Raw genomic sequence first — 11,816 nt, 5'->3', positions numbered from 1 at the left:
CAGGGATGTGGGAAGTTCAACAGGGGTATGCTATGGAATAGGGTGATAGAACTTTGTGGATGACATACCAACATCACTTGCTGAAGTTGTGTAGAGTTTATTCTGACTGAAACAGTAATCCAGAAATTAACTCACATCTAATGACTTGTTGGTATAGCATACCAACACTTTAATGCCAGTCACTGGAGAAAAAGTGTGTTCCTATAGCATTTTCACATTCTGAAAACATCTGTCTATGATTGCATTTATTTCTCACAATATTATGTGAGTTAAGGAGATCAAATAGTTTGATTCCTATTTTACAGATGATGAAATTGAGGCCAGATGGGTTGTGACAGGCTCAATCAAGGTCAGTCAGGTAACCGTTGTCAGGGCAAGACCAGACTGCCATTCTTTTTCAGGTGTTTCTGCTGCAGTTGGGGGCAGAGATATGCAGGCTTAACTTTTATAAATATAAAAGAGATGCTTTATTGGGGAACATGAAGTAGTGGTTCACTGAGTTTTTTGTACCATTTCTTAGCCTTTTTGTTTTATACAATTTTTTATTTGCCCCAACCTGAACTCTATGTTTGGAGAGGTGATTTTCAGCAACTAAGCTAAATTTATGTATAATTTGTTTCTTTTTCTTTTATTAGTCAAACATGTTTTAACTTGTAACTTTTCTTCTAAAGTCAGCATCATGTGTATACATATGTGAATAATTCCACTTCAAGGTAAGGAAACTTTAAGGGTATTTTAATTAGTGCTCACAACAAATATGTGTATCTCTTCTGATTTTTAAATCATAAAGACGGAGCATGACTATCTTATTCTGTTTCTGTATTCCAGTTTTAAAATCATTGGCTGGGGCCAGTGGCTCACGCCCGTAATCTCAGCACCCTGGGAGGCTGAGGCAGGCGGATCACTTGAGGCCAGGAGTTTGAGATCAGCCTGGCCAACATGGCAAAACTCTGTTTCTATCAAAAATACAAAAAATAGCTGGGCATGGTGACATGCACCTGTAGTCCCAGCTCCTTGGGAGGCTGAGATGGAAGGATTGCTTGAGCCTGGTTGACAGAGTGAGACCCCCCATCTGAAAAAAAAAAAAAATAGAAAGAAAAAAGAAAAAAAAGCACCATACCACACTGTAGGAGCTATGAAGGCTGACATCATGCTTAGCTCATGTGTGTGATCCCAAAATGCCCTATTCCATAAATATTTATTGACTAAATGAGAAATCTTACAGCCAGATAAGTTTCTATTGCACACCTGTAGTATTTTTAATGGTAGTTATGGAAGGTGATACTAAATAACAATAATATTTTCTGAACCAGGCATGGTGGCTCACCCCTGTAATCCCAGTATTTTAGGCGGGACGGTCACTTGAGGTCCAGAGTTCAAAACCAGCCTGGCCAACATGGCGAAACTCCGTCTCTACTTCAAATACAAAAATTAGCCAGGCATGGTGGTGCATGCCTATAATCCTAGCTACTGGGGAGGCTGAGGCACAAGAATTGTTTGAACCCTGGAGGCAGATATTGCAGTGAGCTGAGATTACACCAGTGCACTCCAACCTGGGTGATATATATATTTATTTATTTTTCTTATGAGCCCCTTAAGAATAAATCAATACACAGGCAGAAAAAAAGCATTCCAAGATTTTTGTTGTTCTTGTTTGTTTTGTTTTTGAGATGGAGTCTCGCTCTGTCTCCCAGGCTGGAGTGCAGTGGCTGATCTCGACTCACTGCAAACTCCGCCTCCTGGGTTCAGGCCATTCTCCTGCCTCAGCCTCCCAAGTAGCTGGGACTACAAACGCCCGCCACCACGCCCGGCTAATTTTTTTGTATTTTTAGTAGAGACGAAGTTTCACCATGTTAGCCAGGATAGTCTTGATCTCCTGACCTCGTGATCCACCCCCCTCGGCCTCCCAAAGTAATGGGATTACAGGTGTGAGCCACCGTGCCCGGCCTCCAAGATCTTTATTTATTTATTTATTTATTTATTTATTTATTTATTTATTTATTTATTTTGAGACGGAGTCTCACTCTGTCGCCCAGGCTGGAGTGCAATGGCCGGATCTCAGCTCACTGCAAGCTCTGCTTCCCGGGTTTATGCCATTCTCCTGCCTCAGCCTTCCGAGTAGCTGGGACTACAGGTGCCCGCCACCTCGCCCGGCTAATTTTTTGTATTTTTTAGTAGAAACGGGGTTTCACCGTGTTAGCCAGGATGGTCTCGATCTCCTGACCTCGTGATCCGCCCATCTCAGCCTCCCAAAGTGCTGGGATTACAGGCTTGAGCCACCGCGCCCGGCCTCTTTTTTTTTTTTCCTTGAGATGGCATCTCGCTCTGTCGCCTAGGCTGGAGAGCAATGGCCGAACTTGGCTCACAGCAACCTCCAACTCTCTGGTTCAAGTGATTCTCCTGCCTCAGCCTCCTGAGTAGCTGGGATGACAGGTGTCCACCACCATACCTGGCTAATTTTGGTATTTTTAATAGAAATGGGGTTTCACTATGTTGGTCAGGCTGGTCTCAAACTCCTGACTTCGTGATCTGTCCACCTTAGCCTCCCAAAGTGCTGGGATTACAGGTGTGAGTCAACACACCTAGCCTTTTTTCTCTTCTCCTTCTCCTCCTCCTCCTCCCCTCCTCGTCGTCCTCTTCTTCCTCCTCGTCCTCGTCATCGTCCTCCTCCTCCTCCTCCTCCTCCTTCTTTTTTATTTTTTATTTTTTATTTTATTTTATTTTATTTTATTATTTTTTTTTTTTTGAGACGGAGTCTCGCTCTGTCGCCCGGGCTGGAGTACAGTGGCCGGATCTCAGCTCACTGCAAGCTCCGCCTCCTGGGTTTACGCCATTCTCCCGCCTCAGCCTCCCGGGTAGCTGGGACTACAGGCGCCCACCACTTCGCCCGGCTAGTTTTTTTTTTTTTTGTATTTTTTAGTAGAGACGGGGTTTCACCGTGTTAACCAGGATGGTCTCGATCTCCTGACCTCGTGATCCGCCCGTCTCGGCCTCCCAAAGTGCTGGGATTACAGGCTTGAGCCACCGCGCCCGGCCCTCCTCCTTCTTTTTTAAAATAGAGATGGGTTTTTGCCATGTTGGCCTCAAACTCCTGGGCTCAAGCAATCTGCCTGCCTCAGTCTCCCAAAGTATTGGGATTACAAGTGTCAGCCACTGAGCCAGGCCTAAAACTTTTTATTTTCTAAAGCTGAAATAACTTCAAGATATAATTTAGAGATATCGTGACCCCTTTGGGCCCAGAGAAGAAAATCACTCAGAAGTTAAAATTAAGAGAAGGATCAGGCACAGTTGTGAGTGCTGTAGTCCCAACTACTCAGGAGGCTGAACAGGGAGAATTGGTTGAGGCCAGGAGTTCAAGACCAGCCTGGGCAATAGAGTGAGACCTGTCTTTTAAAAAAGTAAAAATAGGCCAGGCGTGGTGGCTTACACCTGTAAACCCAGCACTTTGGGAGGCTGAGGTGGGCGGATCACCTGAGGTCAGGAGCTCGAGACTAGCCTGGGCAACATGACGAATCCCCATCTCTACTAAAAATACAAAAAATTAGCCGTGTGTGGTGGTGCATGCCTACAGTCCCAGCTACTCAGAAGGCTGAGGCAGGAGAATCATTTGAACCCAGGAGGTAGAGGTTGCAGACAGCCAAGATCGCACCATTGCTGCCTGGGCAACAAGAGTGAAACTCCACCAAAAAAAAAAAAAGTAAAAACAAAATCACGAGGAATGGTTGTAGGAGCCCAGCCCATTCTATTTGTGCCTCTATTTTGAGCCATTTCATCCTCTTCCCTGACCAGTTCATCCATCATCCCTCCTCCCCATTAACCACCAGCTTACCTTGTACTCTTCAGTCTTAGAACCCACATTACCTTCAATCTTCTTTGTAAAATGTTGGTAAGAAGTTAACAAATTCAGGCCAGGGGTGGTGGCTTATATCTGTAATCCCAGCACTTTGGGAGGCTGAGGTGGGAGGATCACTTGAGGTCAGGAGTTCTAGACCAGCCTGGCCAACATGGTGAAACCCCATCTCCACTAAAAGAACAAAATTAGCCAGGCGTGGTGGTGCACGCCTATAATCCCAACTACTCAGGTAGCTGAGGCACAAGAATTGCTTAAACCTTGGAGGCAGAAATTGCAGTGAGCCAAGCTTGCACCACTACACTCCAGCCTGGGTGACAGAACAAGACTGTTAAAAAAAAAAAAAAAAAAAAAAAAAAAGTTAAACTCAAATTCAGGAATGATTTCTTAATACATTTATCCTGCTATTTTCCATTTTTCCCATAGTGGAAAATAGAAAATAGAATGGCATCACTTGAGTTCAGCACAGGGAAAGAAATTTCAAATAGGGCATAAGTTCTAGGATTTAGAACAGCTAATGCAGGAGTAGAATTAAAGAAGATACCCCACGTAGCCTAGCCTGCTAGCTGCTTGACAGTAACCAGGGATAACATGGGAACAGTTAAGGTTCTTCAGGTCATGGTCCCTTTCTTTTTCTTCTCCCCTCCCCCATCCTCCTTATAATTGTTCAGACATAATGAAAGTTTGCTGCAGGTACAAGTGAAAATTTTCCACCTGTATCCCTAGTTCATAACAGGACCTTGAGATAAGACCAAGAAGAATGATCCTTGGAAAAGTACTTTCTTAAGAGCAGCGAATGGCCGAACATGGTGGCTCATGCTTATAATCCCAGCACTTTGAGAGGCCAAGGCATGTGGATCCACCTGAGGTCAGGAGTTTGAGACTAGCCAGACCAACAATGTGAAACCCCATCTCTACTAAAAGTACAAAAATTTGCCGGGCGTGTTGGCAGGCGCCTGTAGTCCCAGCTACTTGGGAGACTGAGACAGGAGAATAGCTTGAACCTGGGAGGCAGAGGTTGCAGTGAGCTGAGACTGCACCACTACACTCCAGCCTGGGCAACGGAGCAAGACTCCATCAAAAAAAAAAAAAAAAAAAGGCAGCGAGAAGAGAAGTAAGGCCCTCTTCCTGATAACATCTTGCTCTACTCCTGTTCCCGATGTGGGCCACCATTAATACCACTATGTGGAGCAGAATTTGTGCATGCACCAGAGATTATACTTGCGATGCTATCAAAATACTCATGGGTGGTGGGGGATGCATAGAGGTCCTGCCAGGTCTAATGCTGGTGAGGAAGCTTTCGTTTGCTAATGGTAAGGGCTACTGGGCAGTACAGTAAGGGTACTGAACATAGTAGCATCATGGACAGCAAAATGGCAGCACCTAAAAATAAGGCAAGTAAGTAAAGCTATTGCTAAAAGAAAATATTCAGATAAACACGGCTAAGTCTTTTTGGAGAGGGATTCTGCCTATGGCTCAGCCAAGGCCCCCTGCTGTATGGGAGGGTGAATCTTCTGAATCTTCTGCTAACAGAAATCTTACCCATGTAGTCATAACCCCAGTGGTTTAATCCATAGCAGCATTGCTGATATGCAGAGGTCTCTCAGGAAGAGAGACCCCGGGTGTCTTGAGGATGCTTTCCACATCTTGTCATTGGGCTGCGCAGGGTCTTTGTGAGACACTGTGCAGATTATTAAACATGTCTGAGTTTCATTTTTCCCATTTTGCAAATGGAAAGAATAATATCTATATCAGAAAATGCTATAATGAGCAAGTGAGACAATCCAAGTAAAACACACAGCCCAAAACTGGTTATAGTAAAATAAATTCTATTATTATTATTATCCTGTAACTTATAGCGTGGCATGACTTAAATGTGTTTAGAATGTGTCACTGTTATGGCCCATGGAACAAAGCATCCCATTTTACCAATACCTAGTAGGTCTTCAACAAACAACAAAGACCACTAAATTAATAGACTTGGAAACTGGTGTGATCATTCTGTACAATGGAATGAAACTCATCTCTGAGTCAGAAAATATGTAGCTCTTTTAGTGGGATAAAATGAGTCACATAGTCAAAATCCCTGCCCCCCTGGAGTTTATGGTCTGGTTAGGAAGTCAAATGTAAATACACAATTCCATAGTTACCTTAATTACCACTGAGATAAGTTTTGTGTTTTTGTTTTTATTTTGAGACAGGGTCTCCCTCTGTCACCCAGGCTGGAGTGCACTGGCATGACCGCAGCTTACTGACCTTGACTTCCTAGGCTGAAGTGATCCTCCTGCCTCAGCCTCCCACGTAGCTGGGACTACAGGCTCATGCCACCACACTTGGCTAATATTCCCCATGTTACCCAGACTGAGATAAGTTAGTTCCTTCCTTCCTTCCTTCCTTCCTTCCTTCCCTCCCTCCCTCCCCTCTTCCTTTCCTTTCCCTTCCCTTCCCTTTCCTCCCCTCCCCTCCTCTGTTCTTTTCCTTTCCTTTCCTTTCCTTTCTCTTTTTTTTTTTTTTTTCTTTTCTTTTCTTTCTCAGGGTCTCCCTCTGTTGCCCAGGCTGGAATGCAGTGGCATGATCTCAGCTCACTGCAACCTCCACCTCCCGGGTTCCAGCGATTCTCCCGCCTCAGCCTCCTGAGTAGCTGAGATGACAGGCATGCACCACCATGCCCAGCTAATTTGTGTATTTTTAGTAGAGATGGGTTTTCACCATGTTGGTCAGGCTGGTCTGGAACTCCAGACTTCAGCTATCTGCCTGCCTCGGCCTCCCAAAGTGCTGGGATTACGGGCGGAGGGGTGTGAGCCACCATGCCTGGCCTCTTTTCTTTTCTTCTTGTTTCTTTCTTTCTCTCTCTTTCTAAAAAACAAACAAACAAAACAATGACTACCATATGCCATATATGTGAGTGGTTAGTGGGATTGGGGAAACAGGGTTCTAAGTCTGAGGAATTCAGGGGAGGCTTTACTGAGGAGGCGCCATTTAAGCTGTTAGTAACATGAAAATGGTATAGGGTGAGGAGGTTGAAGACGGCACCACGCCCAGGCAGAGGGAGCTGGGTGTGTTTGGTTTCTGAGTTGAAAGTTAAGGAAGTTAAAAGAACAGCAATTAGACTACCATGGCTGGAGCATTGTGAGTGAGGGGGAGAAGGACCTGAGACTTGACTTTGAGGCCAGCCTGTGGTATTTATTGGCTGTGTGATCTTATGAAGTTCATTCAAACTTTCTGAGCTTCGGTTTTCCTATCTGACAAATGGAGATATTATCTTATAGAAACAACCGAAAGAATTAGGAGAGCTAATGTGAGAATTCTTTGTAAATTATGCACCAGTAAGGTATTCAGCTTCTGTGCAGATCTAAGTGTAACAAATACTGAAAGCATCTGAAGGTGTGTATGAGTCATGTCTGCTTTTTAGGTCTTCAGAGTGATGGCTTAGAAAGACAGGCATGGAAAAGTAAACTCAGCAGGTGTTTGTTTACTCTCAATTGCTAAAAGTCAAGCTTGCTTCACATCTGTTCCAGGCTTTCCCTCCACTGGGTCTCAGTGGTTCCTATGGTTCTCTGGACTAGGGCAAGATTCATCTGACCTGTTGTAATAGAGTCATGGATGTGACATGATCAGGTTTTCATCCGTGGCCTTTATGGGGATCCTTACTGGCATTTAAAAAAATTATTTTATTTTATTTTATTTTATTTTGAAATGGAGTCTTGCTCTGTCACCCAGGCTGGAATGTAGTGGTGGGATCTTGGCTTACTGCAACCTCTGCCTCCCAGGTTCAAGCAATTCTCCTTCCTCAGCCTCCCCTGTAGCTGGGATTACAGGCACCTGCCACCACGCCCACCTAATTTTTTGTATTTTTGGTAGAGACAGCGTTTTGCATTTTTGGTAGAGATGGGGTTTCGCCATGTTGCCCAGGCTGGTCTCGGACTCCAGTTCAAGCGATCCACCCGCCTCAGCCTCCCAAAGTGCTAGGATCATAGGCGTGAGCCACCGCGCCCAGCCCTTTTCCTGGCATTTTTACCATATTTCCATGAATAGAATTTCTAGTCTGTTGCCTCAGATTTGTTCATTTGACTCCTAAAACATTTATCTGTAAATATCTTCTCATGTTTATAAACAGTTTCACATATCCTTTTCTGCAATTCCAAAATTCACAATACTGTGAAAACCAAAATTTTGTAAGTCATTTGGTGGCAAAGCCTGGCCTGACTTGCATTCATTCTGTGACAAAACGAGATGTGAAGCTATTTATAGTCTTTCTTTACCTCACCTAGTGTAAATAGCCATACATTTAACGTGAAAATATATTTGTGCTTAATATGGGCTTTAGATCTGCATACACATATTAAATGGTAGATTTTTGAGTACTGTGTAGCTTCTAATAGAAAAATCTGGGTGATATATCCTTTTACTCTGAGTATTATTTGATTAGTGTGCTTTGAATAAGTGAACAATCATTTTAGTATTTGAACAGAATATGACGAGAGACAGAAATCTATTGCAGCAAAATGAACAAACAAAACCCCTAGCAACCAATTACATACACACATTATGACGCATATGTTTTTCAGATTAGTATGAATAATTAATTGTAGATATTCATACCAGTATATACTTAATTACACATGTTTAATTAAATATAATACTTATTTTGAGATCTTTAAAATGCTCACTAAATTTGTTTGTGAGAACTGAACCTTTCTTTTTTCTTTTTCTTTTTTTTTTTGAGATAATTTTGCTTGTTGCAATGGCACAATCTCGGCTCACTGCAACCTCCAGCTCCTGGGTTCAAGCAATTCTCCTGCCTCAGCCTCCCAAGTAGCTGGGATTACAGGCATGCACCACCACGGCCGACTAATTTTGTATTTTTAGTAGAGATGTGGTTTCTCCATGTTGGTTAGGCTGGTCTTGAACTCCTGATCTCAGGTGATCCGCCCACCTAGGCCTCCCAAAGTGCTGGGATCACAGGCGTGAACCACGGCATCCGGCCGGAGAGCTGAACCTTTTCTAAGTCTGTTAACATGACCTCATTATCCTGTAGATGAATGGACAAAGAAGCTTTCTATTTTCCTTTTTGTTTCTTAGGTTAATCAGACATTTAATTACATTGTGTTCATTCACTTATTATATAAAGGTGTACTTATTGAGAAATTATTTCTAGAGGCAACTTCACAGTGTCAACGTTGTAATCTGGTTATGGGCTCTGGGCACTCCTGAGACAGGGGTAGGATCCCCACTACCTCAGGGCTTCTTGTGGGTGAGGGTGGTAAGTGCTAGTGCAGGTATTCATAATGTGGCTTTTTAATTTCACTGGTTTTGTGACTCCCAAACTGGGCTCACCTGTACATGCCTGTAAAGACATGATAGAAATAGCTTCATGAGCTTCCTATGTCCTTTTATTGGCACGAAGAACCAAGGCCAGAAATGCCAAGAATGTACAACTGCTATGGTCTGAATGTTTGTGTTCTCCCAAAATTCATGTTCTGAAACCTAATCTCCAATGTGATGTGGTATTAAGTGGTGGGGACTTGTGTGAATGAGATTAGTGCCCTTATACAAGAGGCCCCAGGGAGCTTGTTTGCTCTTTCTAGCATGTGAAGACACAGCTAGATGGCAGATGGCAGATGGCAGTCTATGAGGAAGCCAGCCCTCACCAGACACTGAATCTGCCAGTAACTTAATCTTGGATTTCCCAGTCTCCAGAACTGTCAGAAATACATTTCTCTTGTTCATAAGTTACCCAGTGCAAGAGATTTTGTTATAGCAGCCCAAATAGACGAAGACAGCAACCAAACTAGAATTGTGTGTGGGGAGCAATAGAGAGGGTTTATTAAAGAAAGATTTTTCCCTTACTCTCTTACTTCTTTCTGGCTCAGTGATTCTGAGTGCCTGTGTCTATCAAGATGGGAAGAAAGAGAACAAACAAATGGAAACTGAGGGGAAGGATCAAACAGTTTCACAAAAATATCCTATTTTAGTAATATTAAATATGACGGAAAGAGTTCAAAACCTCATTAAAAAGCCAGAGTGAATCCCAGAGTGTAAATAACTTCACATCTGAATAATAAAACTTTGCCCTATACATTTTTCTAAACAGCAAGAGCTGTTATAGGACAGAAAACTCTCCCAGAAGACAGGTCTTTCATCCTAATCCAAGAGGACGTGAACATCTTCCATTCACCCAGTGATCACCACTACTTCAGATGAGGGAACAGAACTGCAGTTGACCTTTGATAGAAAATGCCTTGGAGTGGGAGTTGGGTGAGAGAAGCGCCTCAAAACTAAGCCTCTCAATGCAATAGAAAGAATTTGGAAATAGTGCAGTGAACTTAAGTGCAAATTTTGGCTCTGTCAGCTTTAAAGCTGTGTGACCTCTGATTTGCTTCTTACTTTCTTTAAATGGTAGTTTACTAGGCTCAGTATAGAACATGAATAACCACTCTGTGTGGTTAGGTGAGAATTTAATGAGATACCCACAAAATGCACCTAGCATCTACATGATCATCAGTAAATTGAATTACATTGGTTAATATGTTTTCAGGGCTCCCAGCGTGTTAAATTCTGGGCTATATGTTCTCAGGGATGGATGGAAGATGAGGCAGAAGAGAGGAAAGGAGGTAGAAAGAAAGTATGGGAGGCCTGGCCCGGTGGCTCACACCTGTAATCCCAGCACTTTAGGAGGCCAAGGCAGGTGGATCATGAGGTCAGGAGTTTGAGACCAGCCTGGCCAACATGGTGAAACCCCGTCTCCACTAAAAATACAAAAAATTAGCTGGGAGTGGTGGTGGGCGCCTGTAATCCCAGCTACTCAGGAGACTGAGGCAAGATAATTGCTTGAACCCATAAGGCAGAGGTTGCAGTGAGTGAGATCGCACCATTGCACTCCAGCCTGGATGACAGTGTGAGACTCTGTCTCAAATAAATAAATAAATGAATAAATAAAAATAATTTTTAAAAAGTATGGGAACTAAAATGAATAAGGTTTGTCACTTTCCAGTAATCTGAGTAGGAACTCCACTGTCTCCATGAAAAACAGTCAAAAACTGCAAGAGGAGATGACATTGCCAAAGGTACAAATTTTACAGAAGTGAGAGAACTGGATCAAGCCCAGGGAGCTTTCCAGAGGAAATAAGTTGTGTACTTGATGTAAAAGGAAAAGAAGGAAGTAGACTGACTGTGGGGAGGATGAAATTAGGATACTCAAATAGTGGTTCTAGAAGGACCTTTATAAATACCCTGAAAAATATGGCCAGGAATCCTGGCAGTGACATTGGAGTACGAAAAGATGTGAAAGGAGGAAGTTGCAGCTACTGGTGGAAAAAGGTAAGTGGTTTGTATAGTGAATATAATTGGAGCCCCTGTCTGTACCCTCAAATGCCTCTGCCTCCCAAACAAGTAACAGATTTTAGCTATACTGATTCAACTTGCTTAGGAAGGTTTTCTTTTAAATCTTTATAAATCAATTAGAAATGATTTATAGAGGAGACACTTGTAAAACATTTGAACAAAAGTTGAACAACAAATATGACAAAAGAAAAGTGTACAGGCCATGCACAGTGACTCACACCTGTAACCCCAGCACTTTGGGAGGCTGAGTCAGGTGGATCACCTGAGGTCAGGAGTTCGAGACCAGCCTGATCAATATTGTGAAACCCTGTCTCTACTAAAAATACAAAATTCAGCCAGGCATGGTGGCGTGAACCTGTAGTCTCAGCTACTTGGGAGGCTGAGGCAGGAGAATTGCTTGAATGAGCCGAGATCACACCATTGTACTCCAGCCTGGCTGACAAGAGTGAAACTCCGTCTAAAAAAAAAAAAAGAAAAAAAGAAAAGTATGCAAAAATTAATGGCCCAGAGGCAATTCTTGTTAACATTTTGATACATCTTTTAGCTGTTTTTTTTGTTTTGTTTTATTTTTTGACTGAGTTTCACTCTTGTTGCCCAGGCTGGAGTGCAATGGCATGATCTT

This window comes from Rhinopithecus bieti, unplaced genomic scaffold (assembly GCF_001698545.2).
Source record: "Rhinopithecus bieti isolate Rb0 unplaced genomic scaffold, ASM169854v2 scaffold_5150, whole genome shotgun sequence".
In the NCBI taxonomy this organism is placed as follows: domain Eukaryota; kingdom Metazoa; phylum Chordata; class Mammalia; order Primates; family Cercopithecidae; genus Rhinopithecus; species Rhinopithecus bieti.
This window is presented reverse-complemented; position numbering follows the sequence as displayed.